The sequence below is a fragment of the Dipodomys spectabilis genome, unplaced genomic scaffold (genome assembly GCF_019054845.1).
Source record: "Dipodomys spectabilis isolate Male_0828 unplaced genomic scaffold, ASM1905484v1 ptg000436l, whole genome shotgun sequence".
Lineage (NCBI taxonomy): Eukaryota > Metazoa > Chordata > Mammalia > Rodentia > Heteromyidae > Dipodomys > Dipodomys spectabilis.
Window position 1 is genome coordinate 9,257,997 of NW_024871113.1, and position 22,646 is coordinate 9,280,642.

The following is a 22,646-nucleotide window of genomic DNA, read 5'->3' on the forward strand; positions in this document are numbered from 1 at the left end:
GTGAGGGCTGGACCATTTTGTAACCCCTTGTGATTCTGCATCATGGAACTTTGGCTCATTCTGTCAGTGTGTGTGTGTATGTGTGTGTGTGTGTGTGTGTGTGTGTGTGTGTGTGTAGGTGGATTACTTTGGGGATGTCATTTCAGTTTTACCTTTACCTCCTTGATTGTTGAAAGGCAGTCTCTCTCCCTCTGTCTGTCTCTCTCCCTGTCTGTCTCTCTCTCTCTCTGATTCTTCTCTCTCTCTCTCTGTCTCTGTCTCTGTCTTTCTCTGTCTCTTTGTCTCTCTCTCTCTCCCTTATACCAGAGTTTGAACTGAGGGCCTCTACAGACTGGCTTTAAACCTCCCCTCTGGATCTCAGCATCCTGAGGTGCTGAGACTGCAGGTGTGAGCCACCATTGTATAAATTACTAAGAATTTCAGAGAATCACTGGGTACCAGTGGCTCACACCTGTAATCCTAGCTACTCAGGAGGCTAAGATCTGAGGATTGTGGTTCAAATGTCAGCCTGCAGGAAAGTCTTTGAGACTCTTACCTCCAATTAACTTAAAAAAAAAAAAAAGCAATAAGTAGAGCCCTGGCACAAGTGGTAGAATGCTAGCCTTGAGCTAAAAAGCTCAGGGACAGTTCTCAGGCCCTGAGTTCAAGCCCCAGACACAGACAGACAGACAGACAGACAGACAGACAGACAGACAGACAGACAGACAGACACACACACACACACACACTACACAAATTCTAGATGACTATCTCTAGTTCTCCCAGTCTCTTCCAAGCATGTCATGTTGCTCATACTTCTCATTCAATTCCATTACACACAAAGGATATTTCCAGTGAGCATAAAAGGGGCATTTCTCTCTGTATTGTGCTACTTCTTGTCTGGAATCACAGCAGAAGACTTGCTGAATAGCTTAGCTGGCCCAGAGGACTGGGGATGGAAAGGGAGATCTTTTGGAATAGGATAGACCGAACTGGTCTTCATCATGGGCTCTTCTATGCTGATTTTAAAGAATTAAAAGGCATGAAGACAAGTTTAGAACTTAGCAAGGAGCAAGGAGAAAAGCCTCAGACCATTTCCCTCTTTGTAACTGTACAACTCCCTGACCAGAGCTGTGGTGACTGCCTTGTCCCAGGATGAACTGGTGGGAGGAGCTGTTTAAAGAACAGAATGACAAAAGGCAAAATGTGTGAGTAAAAGATTTACTGCAAAAGCTTAGCTTTTATCTTCCAGAATCTCTCCTTGCATCGATTGTTTTCTCCCCCTCCCTACTCCTATCTCAATCATCCTCTGGCCTTCTAGAATTGGCAGTGTAATGCAAGCATCTTCATAGGACCCTCGCTTCAGTGCACCTTGGAAAGCCTCAGAGCACAGGTGGGCTTCTCTATTCCTTGTGCCTCAGCTCCTGCCCCCTCCCCTTAGGATTCAAATTTGTCCCTCTTCTCTTTCTCTCTACTGTCTAAACAGTTCTAAATCTCCCTCACTTGGGGCAGCCATGCTATCTCTGCTTGGCTCTTTATTTTCTCTCCTCTTATTTCAGAATGTTTCAGAGAGAACAAGCATGGGGGAGGGTGGGAGGGCGGGTGGGGGGGGCTGACTACACACAGTCTGTGGGGCCCAGGGCAAGATAAAGACACAGAGCCCCCCCAGTAAAACCAATCCAGAATGCTAGACAGTGACAGCAGGATGTGGAACAAGCATAGGACACTTCTAAACCTGAGGCCCATGTAACAAGCCAGCCCTGGGGCCATCACAGCCCATGACCATTTGTGTTCTTTGCCCCTGGGCCAATGTCTCTGAGTACTTCTCCTTTTGTAGCTTTACAGCTGGAAAGTTAGCCGTGGAGCGCTGGGTTCTTCTGTGAGCTGCTTACTGAAACAGAAGTTTGGTTTTACATAAGTTGGGGATGGGAGGAATAAGAAAAATAGCCTAAACTTTTGTTTGTTCAGAAGCCAGATGCTTATCAGAATATTCTCTCCTTGGAGTTATTTAATATTTCAGAATGAGAACTGTTGACAGGAAGACCAAATATATCCATTTTAGTGAGGGATGGAGAGATTTGGAACTGAGTGCTCTTAGTAAAGAAGCTCTTAGGAATTAACCTACTAATGGCTCAGCTACTCAGGAGTCTGAGATCTGGAGAACTGAGGTGCAAAGCTAGCCTAAGGAAGAATAGGTCTCAAGACTCCATCTCCAAAATAACCAGCAAAAAGAAGAAACATAGCTCATCAGTATTCTTGGTTAAATAAAAGGAACTTTTAGAGTATTTTGAATAACGATATATGTCTCAACCCACATACCTATCCTCCTTCCCCACCCACTCCCTGCCCTATCTGCAGCTAAAGCAGATAACTGGTTACTCTGCCAGCTTTAGCAGTTCCTTTGCAATTTCAATTGCTAGGTTAGATTTTTTTTCCCCCCTAAGAAGTAAAGCATAATTGGCAAGCACTCTACCACTTGAGCTATTGCTCCTTGTGTATTTATTTATTTATATGTTTAGTGCTGGTACTGGGGCTTGAACTCAGGGCTTGGACCCTGTCCCTGAGCTTTTTTTTGCTCAAGGCTTGATAGGGTAAATTAGGCTTTGCTAGAGAACCATGCAGACATCCAGGTATAGAGAACAAAGGAAGGTTTATTGCTGGGAAAAGGCAAGACCCCTTTTCACAAGGGAAAAGTGAGAAGAAGTGCCGGCTATTGTCTGAGGTGACCTATATAACCTAGGAGGTTTAGGAGGGGCTAGAAGGGGCTAGGAGGTGGAGACCCTGGTGTGGACGTGAGGGCCAGGGGCTTCATCATGGTGGACTAGGATTTATGGCTGCTGTCCAAATAGTAGGTAAGGGTCCTGCAACTGCCCAGCCCTGAAGGTCACTCTAAGGGGCTTTTGTTGCCTTATATGGTGGTAGCTGTCCCTGAGAAGTGACATCCCAAGGTAAAGGGTTGGAGGCTAATTATTTACTGCCATTACTAAATGGGTCTAGTGTTGCCTAGGAAAGGAGCATGCTAAGCTGTGGAGAGGTGAAGGAGTGTGCTAAGCTATGGGAAGGGAGCTCATTTCCCTAACAAGGCTAGTACTATATCACTTGAGCCAGAGCTCACCTTCTGATTTTTGGGTGATTTATTATTGATAAGAGTCTCATGGACTTTCTTGCCTGAGTTGGCTCCCAATGGCAATCCTCAGATCTCAGACTTCTGAGTGTAAGCCACTGTTGCTTGGCTGGATTTTATTTTGTGAAAGCAATTCACAAATTCTACCAAGCTAGCTTGAAACTGGTGATTCTCCTATTTCAACCTCCTGAGTAGCTGGGATTTTATAGGAATATACCAGTACACTCTGGTGATTGCCATGTTTTTCTCTGTGCAGGAATTGCCCCTATCCCTTAAGCAAATAAAGCCTGCAATTTCATAAGTTGTAAAAACATGGCAGACAAGCCGGGCGCTGGTGGCTCACGCCTGTAATCCTAGCTACTCAGGAGGCTGAGATCTGAGGATCACAGTTCAAAGCCAGCCTGGGCAGGAAAACCTGTGAAACTCCTATCTCCAATAAACCACCAGAAAACCGGAAGTGGTGCTGTAGCTCAAGTGGTAGAGCACTCGCCTTGAGCTGAAGAGCTGAGGGACAGGGCCCAGGCCCAGAGTTCAAGCCCCACGACCGACCAAAAAAATAAAAAAATAAAAAATAAAAAAACCATGGCAGACAGCAAAGAAAGGGAGTGAGAAATGCCCTAGAATTTAAAAAAAAATGTGGGTTTTTTTTTTTTTTTGGTTGGTGATGGGGCTTGAACTCTGAGCCTGGGTGCTATTCTTGAGCCTGGGTGCTTAAGGCGAGTACTCTACCACTTCAGCCACAGTACCACTTCCAATAGTGCAGTTTTGACTTTTTAGATAAGAAGTCTTAAATTTCATAATGCAGAACTATGTTACTGTCTCCTTCAGCATTTTCTATATAAACCAAAGATATAGCAAATAAAACTTTTCAAGGATATTCAGTGTCTGGATCAAAAGAAGCTCTAAAATCTGAGAATGTTCATAATTCCTTGGAGTAGTTATAAGCTTCCCCAACTAAAGCCAACTTTGGATCTTTTTGGTGTTTACTTTTATTCTTCAGCAAATACAGAAGACAGACCCTGAAGAATGAGAGATGAAGTCGGTGATACACAGAATATGCTTTTATCTCTGTGCCTTTTCCTTGCATGTAGTACACACTGTCCTGTCCTCTGGGTTTCTGAATTTCACTATTTTTTTTGGAAATATTAAAGTTATGTATGAGATAGTTAAAGGCCCAGTGTCCTAACTCAGACAAGGACAAGGTAAGTCTCATATCTTAAAGGTTCTACCATTTCCCATCATGACAGGGCTCCCCTGGGGAGATATACTTCAAAACTTTCTGCATCATAGAGTATTCTCACTTTCTCCTCTTTTTTTGTAACTTTCCTTCCTCATCTGTTAGAATTTGTGATGGTTATGAATACTGTGTGATTTTTTTTCTTTTTACCATAAATACATCACACATGGATGAGTTTTATTTAGGTGAAAGTTTATTCGCTTCACCTGATATCACCCCATTCTGTTCTTAAGTTAAAAGCCATGAAGTGTGAATGTGGTATGTCAAGTGCAGGTTTCTTCTTCCAGTTTTTGTCTTCCTTCCAGAAATTTTTACTCTTCAGTGAATTATTTCTTCCTGCAGTTAATAGTTGGCACGTATATGAAGGTTAGGTTCATCAGAAGCTTATATGGCTGAATTGGTTGTGGATACTAGTTTTAGTTTGAAATAAGTAATTTCAGATTATAGGGTATTTAAAATATTAAACCAGCTCTGGAGATATTGCTATGGGATATACTATATATATTGCTAACTGGATATACAATAAATGCTTGTTGAATGAGTAAATAAATTAAACATTTGGTTAAGATGACGTTTTCTCTAAAATGTAAGGTTATTTGTCATAACTAGATGCATGAACTCCCTGGCTTTTGTTTATCTGTTAACTTGATGGACTTAGAGAGGAAGAGACTTTTAGACTCTACATTAACCTATGTGCTGTGTTAAATTTTTTTTTCTGTCTGTATGTGCCAGTACTGGGACTTGAATGCAAGGGCTCTCACTCTTTGTTTTGTTTTTCAGATCAAGGCTGGTATTCTAATTCTTGAGCCATACCTACATATATGGCTTTTTACTGTTTAATTGGAGATAAATCTCACAGACTTTTCTGCTTAGGCTGGCTTTGAACCTCTATCCCCAGATGTCAAGCTTCTAGATAGCTAGGATTATAGGTCTGAGTCACTGGCATCCGACTCTACATGCTCTTTGCTAGTTGGACTCTTGGTTCACATATGCTAATATTACATTCAAGTTCTGTACTTGCCATTGTTTCTCAAAAGCACCAATCAATAAGCTAGAAAGAAAAAACACCTTCAGTTTAGGAATAACAAGATGAACACTTTGTCATTGCCCCCAGGAAGCAGACTTCAATTGTGAATCAGGTCATCTGGACAAGTAAGATGTCTTTCATTTCTAGTAAGATAATGGAATAAAAGTTTTGCAGAGAAGCTAACAATAGCAACAAAACCCTCTCAAAACCAAAATACATTCTCTCTTATGTGTTATAAGGATCATTAAATATGAATATAAAAGTCTATAATTATAAGAAAGTAATTGAATTGCCTTTCATGAAAAATAATCCAATGACTAAAGTAGTAGTCAAAAGAAATAGAGCAGGGCACTGGTGGCTCATAACTGTAATCCTAGCTACTCAGGAGGCTGAGATCTGAGGATCACAGTTCAAAACCAGCCTGGGCAGGAACGTTTGTGAGACTCTTATCTACAATTAACCATGAGAAAACTGGAAGTGGTACTGTGGCTTAAGTGGAAGAGTGCTCACCTTGAGCTGAAGAGTGCCCAGGCCCAGAGTTCAAGCCCCATGACCAATAGAAAAAAAAAAAAGAAATAGAACAGATGTTTGATCCAGTGATAGGATATGTTAACCGGTTACATACAAATGAATTCAAACTGATTTATGAATGTCAACTTGGGAGCAGTAATGCTCTATAATAAAACCCAGAGTATCCAGAGGATTTATGTAACCATGTAACTTGGAATGGAGAAAATTTATGGAAAACTAAAGAAAAGGATTATTGACATAGAATTGGAAGCCATTCTGTCAGATATGGGATTATTTAAAATATAGGACTTAAAATAATACCTTAAAACATTTCATTGATAGATTATTTACTCAATATGGTATATAATTAAATAAATAAAGGTAAAAGAGATTACAGAATTGATTGTAGGAGTTGTGGTGGTTTTAAAATAAGTTCTCAAACTCTTTAATAGCTCTTCCCAAAAGGCAAAATCTATTCCTTTCAGAACAGACTTGGTTACTCACTTATAAACAAGAAAGGGTAGTAGAAATGATGACAAGAAACTTCCGAGGCCACTTCATTAAAAACATTACTGCTTCTGCCTTGCCCTGGCTTGGTTCCCCAACCAAGGAAAGCTAGCTAGCATGACCTAGCAGAAGCATCCAGGACTTGTTCCATTGCCTCCTGCAGTAACCTGTATTATTCACCATCATATTGACTGGCCTCAGGCCAGCCCACCTTCATCCAGCCTTCAGGTAACTTGAGAAGACTGCAGCTTAGAGACAATTTGACCTCATGAGAAATCCTAAGCTTGAACCACCCTACCACAGCATTATCAAATTCTAGGTCCTAAGAGTCCATGAAACAATTTATGTCCATTGATGTTTCATGCAACCACCTTTTCAGTTAATTTGTTACACAGCAATAGAATGCCATAAAATTCCAGTTATATGAATTTAGATTTTTAGTTGGAAACAGCATGAGAGCATAACTCACTTTAGTCATGTTTTATTAGATTTTTTTCAATGGCCTTATATTAGGGTTAGAGAACTGTTTGTTCAGAAGAGACTGGAGACTGTTCCTGTATCTTTGTGTTATAGGGACTTTGTGGGTTGGACAATGCTGGTGAACTGGAGGACTGAAAGCAGAAAGCAATGTACCCTTTGAGGCAAGGGGGATGGCTCCAGAGTGGAGTGCTTGCCATCATGCATGAGGCCTTAGTTTGATCCTTAGCACTACAAAGAAAAAGAAACAAAATGGTATATGCTTTTAAAGATATATAAGTTGAAAATTTCTGATTTAAGTGAGTTGCTTTTGACAAGCTGATACTTCCAATATTCTAAGTCATAGATCAAAACCATTCATTGTTTGGATAGATTATGATCTTGCCCAGTACATGGTTAAACTAAGGTGAATTGGTGAGGGAGGACCTTTGGGGAGGACAGACTTAGGGTATTGGTATAATGGCTGTGGCAGGCTGGGAAAGGCCCTGCAGTGAAATTGGGAGTCCAGAAAGGAATCTGAGAATTGAGGAACTTTCTTCCAAAAGATATATAAGAAGAGAATAGGAGGTGAGCACAGAGATAAATGGTTAGGCTAAAGATCATTATTTCCTGTTCTGAAATTTTCCCTCTGGCTCTATCATCATATTTGGAAACAAAACTTTTTTATATTCTTTTTGGTTTGCTCTCAGATGTCAAGTTCAATTCAAGTCTTAACCATCTCCATATAAAGAAGGATCTATTTCAGGTGATATGCATGGGTCATCTTGTGAGGGTCACATCTTATGAAGTTTGCACACCTGGCAATCACACTAATGCTCATACTGATTGGCTAAAGTCCTGGCTGGATATTATCTTCTTTCTGGGCCTTTCCCACCATAGCTATGTAGTCATATCCTGCCTGGTGGGGAAACTATTTCTCCATATGCTCTTCCACCCTCCAAGACTAGAACTCTTTCATCCATTTGATATTCTCTGTGGAACATGTTGGCAGCATATAGGTATAACTATTTGTGGGATTGTATAGAATATGGAAAATCAAATTCAGCATTTTGTTAAACAGCATCTAAACAAGATTGTAGAAGTTTCTAATAATACTTGAGTTATACCTTATTGAATCTTAACCTCACTTATCACTGGTGACTCAAATCTGTAATCCTAGCTACTCAAGAGCAGAGATCTGATTTGAACTAGCCTAGAAAAGTCCATAAGATTCATATATCCAATTAACCAACAAAAATGGTAGAGTGCCAGCCTTAAGTGGAAAAAGTCAAGCAAGGGCATGGAGTCCCAAGTTCAAGCCCTAGTACCAGCATGCACATGCATGCATATGCGCTTGTGTGTGTATGCGTGTGTGTACTTGCCTGTGTTTGCATGTGCGTGCACACACACACATACACACACTCCAAAAACAAGCAAAAAACCTCCATCTTGATTTATAAAGATCTTTTGCTTGTAGGAAGTGGAGACATGAACTATAAGAACACAGATGCTTGGAACAAGCATGGAAAATCCAAGGAAGCAAGATCACTCTATTGGTTAGCATAGGCCAGCCATAGATTCTCCAGTTCAAAATCCAGAGACTATCTGTGCCCATTACCACCCTCTGATTGGGCAGAGCTCTATATTTGTCCCCAATCTTTCCTGCATGCAACAACTTGGGGGAAACTTCTTGGAGTGTGCAAGGACTATAGATGGAATCTTGACAAAAATTTCCAATTAAATATTAATGATAATTTGAAATTTGAAAGCAATTACATCATTGGGATTTGAACTCAGGGCCTCTCATTTGCAAGCTACACTTCTTGTTCCTCTTTTTCTTTTAATTATTCTTCAAATAGTGTCTTGTTTTTGCCTGACCTTAAATCTTGAATCTCTTGATTTCTACCTTCAGAGTAGCTGGAACCACAGGTATGTGTCACTGAGTCCAGTTAAAATTACAGCTTTTAACACAATGATCCAAATCTGTAATAGAATAACAAAGAAGACATTTGATAAGTTTCCGTGGAAAAATATTCTCATTATTTCTATTTGAGACCTTCTTATTAGTAAATTGTCTTTTTGTAAAAAATTACTATAAACGGTGTGGCTTATAAAGAATAGAAATTTATTTCTTTCAGTTTTAAAGCCTAGAAGGTCCAAAACAAAGATTCTGATAGATTTGGTACTGATGAGGGCTGGCTTCCCAGTCTCCAGATGATGCATTTTTACTATGACCTCAGGAAGGGAAGAGGAGCTTTCTGTGGTCTCTTGTTACATCTCTACTAAACCCATTTATAACAATTCTACTCTTATAGTCTAAGAATTAACTAAAAAACTGTTTCCTCATATTTGGCCTTGGCACTGTGGCATAGATCTTGTTTAACTGTCTCTCTCAAAAGGCTCAGATGAATGGAGGCTTTATTCTCAGGATGACGCTGTTGGGTAGTGAACCCTTAAGGGCTGGGGCTAAGTGGGAAGTCATTGGAGGCATGACCTTGGGAGCTAATTCTCCTAAGACCCCTTACATACAGTTCTTCTGGGAGAGTTGTTACAACAGAATAAGCTTGAACCCATCTAACTGTGTGTGTGTGTGTTGTTGTTGTTGTTGGTGTGTGTGTGTGTGTGTGTGTGTGTGTGTGTGTGTGTCCTGGAGGTTGAACTCAAGGCCTCATGTTCTTTATTGTTTTGGTTTGTTTTGATTTGTTTATGGCCAAGCCCATAAATGGAACCTTATTTTTTAGTTAGTGCTAATACCCAACAACTATAATCAAAATAATAAGTCCAGACATATTTGTAGATTCCTCCATTTGTAAGGCATAAGTACACTTTAACATATGATTTAAGAGGGAAGAGGTCCATGTCTCCATACAAAATCTTTTCTATCATTACCTTTTACATTTCATCTGGCAGATATTCATCAATGTGACCCAAATGGCTTTCCCGAGTTTCTTAGCTATTATGTAGGTTTCTTCAGCCAATATAATAATGTGGTACTTTTAAGTTATTCCAGTAGCTCTTTCATTTCTAGTTTGAAATCTCTAATAGTTTTATTTCTTTTCAAGAAATATTACATACTTGCATTTATGAGATTTAACAGCTTTTAAAACAAAAATAAACCCATGGTAGGATTGGTTTTAAAGTGACTCTAGTACACCACCACTATTCAGAACTATTCTATTGCTTGATTCATTCTAAGTTAAATAATTTCTTTTTTTTTGCTTTTTTTTTAATTGTGAAAATACTGTACAGAGGGGTTACAATTACATAGGCAAGATAATGAGTACATTTCTTATCAAGCATTGTAGCCTCCTTGTACAGTATTTTAAAACATAGATGGAATTATGTTCTTGCTTGGCCTTTTCTACTCAAGGCTGGCACTATCATTTGAACCACTTCCCCATTTTTGGCTTTTTGCTGATTACTTAGAGAAAGAGTCTCCTGGACGTTTCTGCCTAGACTGGCTTTGACTTGTGATCCTCAGAGCTTTGCCTCTTTTTTTTTTTTTTTTTCCAGGGCTGAGGACTGAACCCAGGGCCTTGCGCGCACCAGGCAGGCACCCTTCCCCTGGGCTACACCTCCAGCCCCTTGACTCTTATTTTGAAGTTAATCCTCTGCACATTCCACAGATACTCCTGTGGTTGCTGTCAGTCATGATCTGACACTGCTGAGAGGTGGGTCTCCCAGAGCTCATGCCAACCTATTTTGCTAGGAGCTAAATAAACTTCCTTTTATTTATCCATAGCCCATGCCAAGTGTCTCATTATAATAACGAAAGGCTGACTGTTACATTGGAAAATACAATTACAGTATACAAAATCTAGGGAGCAAAAGCATTAAATTTATAACACCCATACACTATCTTATGAATTTACCTTTAGCTTATCTTGGATTTCCCCTATGCAAACATATGTGTGGGATGATTTTTTCCCCCAAGTTTTAAACATGCTTCCTTCTGAAAATGAGTGGAGGTATTGGCAGCTCTGGAAGCACAGCAGCCAAGCCTGTCTTGACACCTCAGGTGGAAGTGCAGATGCTGACAATTGCATGCCTGACACCTGCTTCCTCAGGGCCTGTGTCCTGTATCTCTCCAACCACTTCAAAAACAGTTCAACTCACTCTAGACTCTCTGGGGCTAGCAAATGTTTCTGCAGCATAAATAGTCGTTCCTGTCCAATTGGTTAGATTATGTCTTTAGTGACAATTGCTAATGTCTTTTTGTTTTCCTTATACCTTACTAGCAGAAATCCATTAAGGTGAGTCATAGAAATGTATTTCTCTTCTGGGTTGTGATATTTTTTTTTTTTACTAAAATTGCAGTGTGATAAAATGGAGGGAGAGGGAGATGATGGCTTCGTTTCTTAAGCTAATTGCTTCTCAGCATTTCTTGTCATTGTGGACCCACAGAGATTCCTTATGTTCCCCAAAAATGATAATATGAACATTCTTCTGGAGGCCTCTGTGACCTTGTGTGGAAAGCTGCCATGTGACAGCTCAAGAAGAGGTAGACAGACTGGAATGACAGGCAGAGGGCAGCATCTTTCATGTGCTGTGTTTTGTGCCTTGCCCCAGGTTCCTGGCCTTATGTTTCCATCCCAGAGGCTCTTGGAAAGCAAAACACAGCCACAGGCAAATGGGTACAGAACAAATCTGCTAAATACAAAGGTGTTTACTCTGCATCCTGCCCTCACAAATGCGTAAATCCCACTAGGCCCAGAAGGGAGCTTAGAGAAACATATTGTAGGCAGAAAATACAGAATGTAGTGATATTCAAAAACCTGTGCTAACCCTCTGGTTCAGCTTTTGTTTCTCTGAGGACAAGGGGAGTGAGAGTTTATGTTTTTCCTTATAGAACATTGACTTGACTTTAAGACCGAATGTGTGTAGAGAATGTTATGTTTCGGTAAGGTTCGCAGAGAGTAAACTGACACGTGGTTCAAGCAGAAAAGAACTTATTAGAGAGCAAACTGCTGGCTACCCACAGTAAGGGTCCACAGAGAAAAAGGCTGACCATGGCAGGCTCGGGGTTAAGTAGGAAGGGGGGCAGGAGGAAGTGTGACAGGGCTGTCCAGGATGTGACCTAAGAGAAAGGCGAGGTAATTGGCAACATAGGTGCTGAGCAGAGACTTCCTGCACAGAATATAAAAGGTGGGGTGGGGTGGGGAGTGGGTACCTGCATACTGGCATGAAGAAAAGCTCCACTTTTCCTGGGCAGACCTAATAGTTTCCAGAGAGAGAGAGAGGACCATATGGAAGCCAGCCTGTGTAGTTTGATGATGTGTGCTTACCCAGAAGCAACAAATGCTTATTCTTTAACAATGTAACTATTTAGTCACAAAAGAAGTTACATAATTGGCAGAAACACAGGCTCATAATAGACTGTCCTGTGCTCTTCCTGCACCTTCAAGACACAGTTCTTTGGGTGGGTTGTTTATTTTTTGTACCTTAGTTTCCTCATCTATGGAATGGGTTGGTAAGTGTCTACTACACAGGATTGCTGTGAAAGAGTCCACACTGCTAAAGGCTCAGATCATGTCTGGTCTAGCAAGCTGTAGAATGGGAAATGTCTAGTCCTCGGGCCATGTTAGGCTATAGAAATCACTTGGTACATGACAGGATACGCATGTATGCTTCCTGTCAAATGCCTTAGCCATTTGCTTATACTGATAATTCTGTATGGCCCAGGAATGGTATCCAAATGGTGCTTGGCAGAAAAAAGTATTTAACCACTCCCAGACACATGTACACAAAGATTTGATGTTACTGTAGCTATGCCATTCATAAGTCTCTTAGCTAGTATAAGGCAGAGCTGAGTCCTGGTTATACTGCCTTTGAGGACACATCTGTGGAAGTGGTACCAACGAGTCACTTGGCCTGGGCTGGTGAGAAGGCAGTCTTGGATTAGCTTTCAGTCCTTCCAGGCAGACAGTCTTTCATCAACCACGAGACAATTTCCCATTAGAAATGAAAATTTTATGATGCTGACTGTGTAGAGCTTGGCTAACATTAAGATGAGGAAATATCTAGCCCTCAGTCAGAAGAAAGAAAAAGGCAAAGATTTAAAATTAGTGAAGCTAAGCAGATATGCAAGCTGAGCTCAGGGTAGAGTTGAGATACGGGTTGTTAAGCAAGCTTTCACTGATACCCTCTGGGAGGGAACAAAAAAGTACAGCAACTGAGCCAGAGTTTTTTTTTTTTTAAAAAGACTTTAAGATAAATTCTACCATATTTGGATAATTCACTTCTTAGGAAACTGGGGAAGGTTTAAAATTTCAAGTTGGATGGAAAAAAGAAATATAGCCAAAGGTCCAAACCATTTCATTGGAAACAGAAGGAAGGGTGGTACTTCTGATTATAACGCCAATCAATACTGAGCACTTTAGGATTCTTAAAAATAATTTCCAGCCAGGTGCTGGTGGCTCATGCCTATAGTCCTAGCTATTCAAGAGGTTGAGATCTGAGGGTCACGGTCCAAAGCCAGCCCAGGCAGAAAAATCCCTATGAGACTCTTACCTCCAATTAACCACTTGAAAACAGGAAGTAGTGTGGCTCAAGTGGTAGAGCAGTAGCCTTGAGCACAAAGAGGCTCAGGGACAGTGCCCAGGCCCTGAGTTCAAGACCCACAACTGACCAAACAAATGTTTTCCATTTCCAGTTCTCCATTCTTTAGTTGCAATCAGAGGTGTGTTTAAGTATGACCTTGGCTTTTGTTACTGGCTTTGAGCATTTACAAGGAAAAGAAAAACCAGTTAAAGAGGGCCATAATAAAGTAAGGAGTCAGTACATATTTGCAAATATTTTCTCAAAAGTATCTGGGTCATGGAAGCACTGGACAATGAGAAAAAGAAACAGTTAAAAGAAAGCATTAGACAATGAGAAAAAGCAACAGTTTAAAGAAAGCATCAACACAAAAAGCAAACTTGGAGAGAAAATTCATGGAAAAATAAAAATAATAATTAGATTAAAGCTGCTGAAAGGGTCACAATGTTATAGCAACCGTATCTGGAAGAGAGACCTTTGAGGGGAAAGAGGCATTCCAATAATTAAAAGAGTTGTGGTAAGACTTCAAAAGGATTGAGTTGTGAATTTACTTCTCTCAAAACAGCCCAATTTTCAAAATCCAGAAAAGGTCTTTATTATTAGAAAGTCATGAAAACCTTTCTCAAAAGCCTGGGATATTATATTCAGGTTGAGGCATTTCACTGCCAGGAAGATGAAGGTAAACAGATGGGAATTCAGTTAAAAAACATACACACAATAAAAACATTTCAGGGTCTCAGGAGGTTGACTTTTCAAGGGGAAGTATGAATAAATATAATGAATAATAGCTTGGTTTGCAAAGACTAAACAGGAGATGTGCTTATGTGCCCAAAATTAAATAGTGCAAGAACCACAAGGTGGCAATATCGTCTCGTTTCAATCTCATCATCCACTTGAGTAGTAGAATGATTCTACTTTTCCTGCTATTTGTTGTATACATGAAGCACTTGAAGACACACACATATGTGCATAAGTTCATGAAATTGCCAGTTCTCTTTCCATGGATTTTCTATTCATTTTACTTTTATTAATTAAAAAAATTATCTTTAAGTAGTTTCACAAAGAGGTTTTAATTCAATATGTCAGTTTCTGATTACAGTGAATCTTGATCAGCATATCCTCTTTTATCATTCTTCTCCATCTTATTTCAACTCCATTCATTTCCTCAAGTTATCGGATTCCATTTTCTTATACATACATTGAATATACTTTCCCATATATTTTCTTCTCTCTCTCTTCTCTCTCTCTCTTTCTCTTTCTCTCTCCCTTCTCCCAGTTCTTTGTGTATTCTAGGCAAGCACTTCATCACTAAGCTAAATCCTACCTGTTTGAGTTTAAGGATGACTCCTGAGAATATTGAAACTACCGCTTCCCTTATTTTCTCTAATCCCTCATTAGGTGAACTGAAGGCTGTTCATTCTCTTTGGCTAAGGTAAGCAATTGTTAATATTCCACAGTGCTATCTCATACAATTGCTTTAAAGGTTTACTTTTGCCTGAAGCACATTATGGATGGGGCAGGGGTGGAGGAGATATTGTGGTCTTCACAAGGATAGAGAGTTATGGATATGCTAACATTTTTATATCACTGCAAGATCAAATTCAACAAGAGAAACACATCTACTATATAAATTATTTAGTTCATAGGAAGAGGTGGGAAGCTCAAATTATATAGATTTAATATTGCTGTTGCTGAGAAAGGGCTGTTTTCTCCCATTTCAAAATTATTACCTAGTCCACACCACTTCAAGCCTTTTAATATAGTAGATGCCCTAGATAAAAATGTGTTCACTAGATACATGCTAATGGTTTTAGAGGAAGAGTGATCCAGGGAGTTTAGGCTGTTGTCTTTTAAAATTGTGGGATCTTTTAAAACCTTATTTAAAGTGCTTGCTGGCCCTGTAAGTCATAGATTGCCTTGTGCCATGGTTGGGTAGCTATGTATGTTCAATCAATGAAAGCGCTGGACCAAGGAGTTAAGCAAATGTTGTTTTGTGCTGCCAGCTGGCCTTCAAAATGTGACAGTTTTGTTTTTACTCCCGACTAGCATTTTTCAAGAAAATATGAAAATCATCATTTTCTCTGTCAGCATGAGACCAATGAATCATAAAGCCCAATATTACAGAACACAACCAAACCATGTTTTCTTTTGTCTATGGAGTCCATCAATTTATGGGGAAAGGATTTTTAAAACCTCCAGATTTAATGAAATAAAGATAGAATTTATTGCATGATGGCATCAATAGAAGCTATCACAAGAAGTGAAGGTGAACTAAATCAATTTGACAGTTTTGAGAAGTGGAATTAAATGCAGGCCAAGAAAAAAATTAGAAAAGGCTGTAACACCTTGTTTCAACCAGAAGAGGTCACCCTATCACTAGAGAAGAAATAGACTATTATATTCTCAGTACAGAAAAGAAACTGCTCCCTTGTGAAGACAGCAGGATTCCTTTACAGCAGGATTCCTTTAAGGAGGCAGGCACAGGAGCCTCACAGTCCTAACACAACCCACAAAATAGCTATTCACTCTGTTCAAGCAAATGATGGGCAGAGAGAAAGCCTCAGGGCCCAGTCTGGGCGCTGGTACAAGGAGGAGAGTAATGGAGTCAATGGGGCTGGGAAGGAAGCAAGTGGAAGGTGCTTAAGGGAGAGAAATTCCCTCTTGAATTCAGATGCTATTGATCCAAATTCAGAGGGCCATACACAGAGCCCAGCCTCCAGCCATGTTTCCTTTGCCATAGTCAAGTACAGAAGATTAAAAACAGTTCTGACCTCTTACTTTTCCAAAGGCTTTTGAAAAATACATTAAAAAAATTTTAAAGTATAGATCTCCAGGTTTTGCACAGTGATTTTTTTTTTCCATTCTTTTTACCTCTGCTTCCTTTCCTTCAATGTCTTCCATGGAATGGAGCACCTTTGCCTCTCCCAGTGCATTATCATTGGGTTCCAGATGCAGTTTCTGGAAGTATCCTTAGGAGTAGGTTAGTAATAAAGATAGAAGGCTGAATAGTGGCAGGATCATGTTAGGCTCTTCTCTGGGTGCTCCCTGAGCATGTGCGTGTCTAGCCAAACTGGAAGGGGCTCTATGATGTACACATCATGTTAAGGATAAAGCTAAGCCTCACACAGAATAAAAGATGCCCAGTTTTCCCATACAAATTCTTTCTTAAAATTATATTTTATTGTAAAGATGCTGTACAGAGGTTTTACATTTACGTGAATAAGGTACATTTCTCATTGAACATTGGTACCCACTCCATTGTTGTTCTTCCACTATCCCTTTACACCCCCTCCTCCCACCCCATGAAGGTGTACAGTTCACTTCCGACATAGTGTCCTGTGAGTATCATTGTTGTAATGGGTCATCTTTTGTACTTCTTTCAGTATTTGTTATTTCCCTTCCCTTCCCCCATTCAGATAAATGCATATACAAGATGGAAGGTACCAGAATCAAAGATAGAGATTGCCAGAGATAGACCAATGGAAAAAGAAAAATGAAATAAGGTAAGAAGAAAGAACTAGATACAGTATATTGGTGACATCAAGGTTGACAACTAAAAAAAAATAGACTTGTTGTTTCCATGTCTTGGAGTTCATTTCACTTAGCATCATTTTGTATGGTCATATGTTCATAGCACTTGAGCTATTATGATTCTCTGTCAGGACTAACTTAGGCTTATACTAATTATTACAAATGAGGGAAACCATAGAGCCTATTTTTTTTGGATCTGGCTTACTTCACTTAATATGATTTTTTTTCCAAGCCTTTCCATTTCCTTATGAAAAGGGTGATGTCATTCTTTTTGATAGAAACATAAAATTCCATTGTGTAAATATACTACATTTTCTTGATCTATTAATCTATTGAGGGGCATCTGGGTTGGTTCCATATCTTAGCTATGGTAAATAATGCTGCAATGAATGTAGTTGTGCTTGTAGCTTTAGCGTAGCCTAGTATGAGATCATTTGGATAAATGCCCAGGAGTGGGATTGCTGGATCATAGAGGAATTCTATGTTTAGTCTTTTGTGGAATCAGTTTACATTCTCAACAACAGTGTAGTAGTGTTCCCTTTTGACCAAATCCCTGCCAGCACCTGTTATTATTTATTTTATTGATAATGGCCATTCTAACTGGGGTGAGGTAGAATCTCAATGTAGTTTTGATTTGCATTTCTTTTATGGCCAGCGATGCTGAGCATTTCTTCAAGTGTCTATCGGCCATTCTTTTTTCCTCTCCAGAGAAGTCTCTTTAGCCCACTTATTAATGGGGTGGCTTTTAGCCCACTTATTAATGGGGTGGCTGTTTCTCTGGGGGTTGTTATGGGGGGGTAAATTTTTTGATATATATATATATATATATATATATATACATATATATATTTGTCGGTCATGGTGCTTGAACTTGGGCTTGGGTGCTGTTCAGCACTAGCTCAGGCTAGTGCTCTACCACTTGAGTTACAGCACTACTTCTGGCTTCTTCTGTTCATGTGGTGCTGAGGAATAGAACCCAGGGCCTCATGCATGTGAGGCAAGCACTCTACCACTGAGCCACATTCCTAGCCCCAAGCTCTAGGTATATTTTTGATACGAGACCCTTGTCTGTTGTATAGCTAGTGAAGATCTTTACCCAATCTGTGGGCTTTTTATTTATCTTGCTAGGTCTGTCCTTTGCCACGCAGAAGCTCTGCAGTCTAATGCCATCCCATTTATCCAGGATGTCTTGTTTCTGGATCTTTATTTAGGAAGTTTCAACCTCTGCCAAGGAGCCCTAGCATATCCCCTGTCTCTTCCTGTAATATTTTCAGGGTCTCTACTTTTACCTAGAGGTCTTTGATCCATTTGTAGTTGATTTTGGTAGATGGTGATATATAAGGGTCTAACTTCAGTTTTCTACATGTGTGTAGCCAATTCTGCCAGCACCATTTTTGAAGAGACTATCTTTCTTCCATCTGATAATTTTGGCTCCCTTATTGAAGATTAGGTGGCCATCGGTCTGTGGGATCATTTCTGGGTCTTCAGTTCTATTCCAGTGGTCCTCTTGCCTGCTCATGTGCCAGTATCAAGCTGATTTTTATAACTTCAGCTTTATAATGGAATTTGAAGTTTGGTATTGACAATCCTCCAGCACTGTTCTTCCTGTCAAGGATCATTTTTGCTATTCGAGGTCTTCTATTGTTCCATCTGAATTTTTGGATTGCTTCTTCTATTACATTAAAGGATGTTATTGGGATTTTGGTGGGTATTGCATTGAATTTGTAGATAACTTTGGGAAGTATTGCCATTTGCATGATATTAATTCTTCCAATCCAGAGCATGGGAACTTTTCCACGTCTTTAAATCTGCTTTAATTTCCTTTTTTAAGTTTCAAAGTTTTCATTATAGAGGTCCTTGACCTCTTTGGTTAAGTTTATTACTAGGTATTTTATTTTTTTAGAGGCTATTACAAAGGAGTTGCTTTTTTAAAATTTCAGACTTGCTCTCCTTAGTGTTGGCATCAGAAAAGCTGCTGATTTTTGTGGGTTATTTTTTATTATATTTTTTTATTCTAAAGATACTGTACAGAGGGTTTATGGTTACATGAGTAAGGTAATGAGTTCATTTCCTCTTGAGCATTGTTAGCCCCTCCTTTATTTTTCCTCAGCTATTCCTTCCTGCCCCACCTCCCCAACTCTTCCCTTCCCTCCTCTTTCCCCACAAAGTTGTAAAGATTGTTTTTAACATAGTGTCTTGTAGATCTCATTGTAACAATGGGTCAGCCTGTATCCTGTTTCAGCATTTTGTTATTTCCCTTCCCCTCCCTAAATTAGAAAAATGTATTTACAAGATGCAGGGTACTGGAATCAAATACAGTGAAAACAGGGGTTATACCATGGGAGAAGAAAATATGAAAGAAACAAAACAAATCACATAGTACATTATAATTATAATGCACATTAAAAATAACAGCAACAAAGATAAAACCTCTTATGTCTCTATCTTGGGGTTCATTTTGCTTAGCACCATCTTATATGGTCATATGTACATAGCTTTTGACCTTTTCTACTTGTCTGGTAAGATTATCCTAGATGTGTACTAGTTATTGCAAATAAGGGAAACCATGGGACCTATGTTTCTTTGGGTCTGGCTTACTTCACTTAATATAATTTTTTCCAAGTCTTTCCCATTCCTAACAAATGGGGTGGTGTCATTCTTCCTGATGGAGGCATAGAATTCCTTTGTATATATATGCCACATTTTCCTGATCCATTCATCTACTGAGGGGCATCTGGGTCAGGTTCCATATCTTAGCTATGGAGAATAATATTGTGATAAACATAGTTGTGCTGGTAGCTTTGGTATGGCCTTGTTGGTGATCATTTGGATAATTGCCCAAAAATGGGATTGCTGGGTCATAGGGGAGTCTTTTGAGGAATCTCCATACTGCTTTCCAAAGTGGTTGAACAAGTTTACACTCCTACCAACAATGCAGTAGGGTTCCCTTCTGGCCACATCCCCTCCAGCATCTGTTGTTATTAGATTTCTTCATTATAGCCATTCTAACTGGAGTGAGGTGGTATCTCAATGTTATTTTGATTTGCATTTCTTTTATGGCTAGAGAAGTTGAGCATTTCTTTTTGTGTCTATTGGCCATTCTCTCTATTGGAGAGACATCTATTGGATGTCTCTCTTTAAGTCTTTAGCTGTGAGTTAATTTTATACCCGGCTACTTTGCCAAAATTTTGGATCAGCTCAAGTAATTTGGGGGAGTAGTCTATGGGGTTCTTTAAGTACAGATCATGACATCTGCAAAAAGGGAGAGTTTTACTTCTTCTTTCCCTATTTGGATCCCTTTTATGTTTATCTCTTGCCTTATTGCTATTGCTAGGAATTCCAATACAACATTGAAGAGGAATGGAGAGAGTGGATATCCTTGTCTCATTCCTGATTTTTGAGGAAATGGTTTTAACTTTCATCATTGAATATAATGCTGGCTGTTAGGTTTGTCATATATTGCCTTTATTATATTGAGGAATGAACCATGGATTCCTAGTTTCTATAGAGCTTTCATCATAAAGGGATGTTGGATTGTGCCAAATGCTTTTTCTGCATCCATTGAGATGATCATGTGGTTCTTGTCCCTGCTCTTATTGATGTATTGAATTACATTTATTGACTTATGTATACTGAACCAGCTTTACATCCTGGAATCCTGTTTTGTCATAATGTATGACTATTTGGTCATAGTGTATGACTTTTTTGATTAACTGTTCTAGTTGATCGGTCAGAATTTTATTGAGGAGTTTTGCATCAATGTTCATTAAAGAGATAGGTCTATAGTTCTCTTTCTTTGATGGTTTTGGGATGGGGGTTATGCTGGCTTCATAGAACAAATTTGGTAGTTAACTTTCACTTTCAATTTCATTGAAGAGTTTGAGGAGTATTGGAGTGAATTCTCCTTTGAAAGCTTCATAGAATTCAGTTGTGAATCCATCTGGTTCTGGTCTTTTTTTTGGTGGGAGGTCTTTAATTGCCATTTCTATTTCAATACTGGTATGGGTCTGTTTAGTTGGTTTAGATCTTATTTATTAAGTTTGGGTATATCAATACTTGTTAGAAATTTCCCCATTTCTTCTGAATTGTCATAATTTGTTAGCATAAAGTTTAGAAAGTATTCCATTATAATGTTCTGAATCTTGCTTGTTTGGGTTGTGATGTTCCCATTTTCATCTCTGATATCATTTATTTGAATGGGTTCTCTCTCTCTCTCTCTCTCTCTCTCTTTTGGTCAAATTTGCTAGGGGCCTATCAATTTTGTTAATTTTTTCAAAGAACCAACTCTTTGTTTTGTTGATCCTTGTTATAGTTTTTTTTTTGGACTCTAATTCGTTTAATTTTGATTATTTATTTCTGGCTACTGGATTGGGGTTTGGCTTGTTGCTCTTTTTCAAGGAGCTTCAGATGCATTGTTAGGTTGTTGGTTTGAGATTTCTCCAATTTGTTGATGTAGGAGCTGAGAGTTATAAAATTTCCTCTGAGAACCATCTTTGTTGTATTCCAGAGGAGCTGGTTATTTGTATGCTCATTTTTTTTGTGGGAAAAAGTGTATTTTTATAATTAACCAGCTGCATTCAGTTTAGATAATTCCAATTTTGTTGGCAACATCTAAAGCATCATAATCAGGAGCCAGTCGAACACTGCCTTCTTCTCTCCATCAGGTCTGATCAGGGTATTGACCTTAGCCACATCAATGTCATAGAACTTCTTCACAGCCTGTTTGATCTGATGCTTTTTGGCCTTGATGTCCACAATGAACACAAGTGTGTTGTTGTCTTCTATTTTCTTCATGGCTGACTCAGTGGTCTGGAGGAATTTGATGATAGCATAGGGATTTTCTCCTCAGAGCTCTCTTCTGAGGGTATTTGGTCTGTCTTCAGAGCTGCAGCATCTTGGGCCTCCAGAAGATGGGTGAAATGAGGATCTTCTTCTTTTGTGGCTGTGGACACCTTTCAGCATTGCCTTCTTGGCCTTCAAAGCCTTTTTCTTGGCTTCAGCTTTAGGAGAGGCAGGAACTCCCTTCTTCGTTTTTGGCGCCATCTTGGTAAAAAAAAGTATATGCTCATTTTTATTAGCTATCATGAACATTCAAATTTCCTGTCTAATCTCTTCCATGACCCACTGGTGATTCAACAATATGCTGTTCAGTCTCTATGTGTTAACAGAATTTTCTTTGTTGGCTTCTGACGTTGAGCTCTAATCTTATTCCATTGTGGTCTGTGAGAATGCAGGGAATAATTTCAGAATTTCTTAGTTTGTGTAGATTTGCTTTGTGACCTAAAATGTGGTCTGTTTTGGAGACTGTTACATGTGCTGCTGAGAAGAATGTGCAATATTCTGTAGATGTTTGTTCAGTCTAGTTGGTCTATGCAGTTGTTTAGATCTGATATTTCTCTGTTGAGTTTTTGCTGAGTTGATCTATCCAACAGTTCAAGTGGTGTATAAAAGTCACCAACAATCAATGTCTTTGGATCTATATGTGATTTTAGGGAAAGTAGTGTTTCTTGGATAAATTTGGGTGTTCTGGTATTTGGTGAATAGATATTTAGAATTGTTATATCCTTCTGTAGGAGAGGTCATTTTATTAGTATGTAGTGTCCTTCTTTATGCCTTCTCACTAATTTTAAGTCTATGTTATCTGTTTGTGAGGTCCATTTACTTGGTAGATTTTATTCCAGCCTTTCACTTTCAGAATATGTTTGTTTTCGCTTGACTACTCAGGAGGGCTGAGATCT

The 22,646-nt window shown here is 39.3% G+C and overlaps 1 pseudogene; it reads right to left on the bottom strand.

The window, feature by feature from the left end:
* Window positions 1–21,951, bottom strand: part of LOC122097866 — a 29,736-nt pseudogene extending 7,785 nt beyond the window's left edge.
* Between the last annotated feature and the right edge of the window lie 695 nt (window positions 21,952–22,646).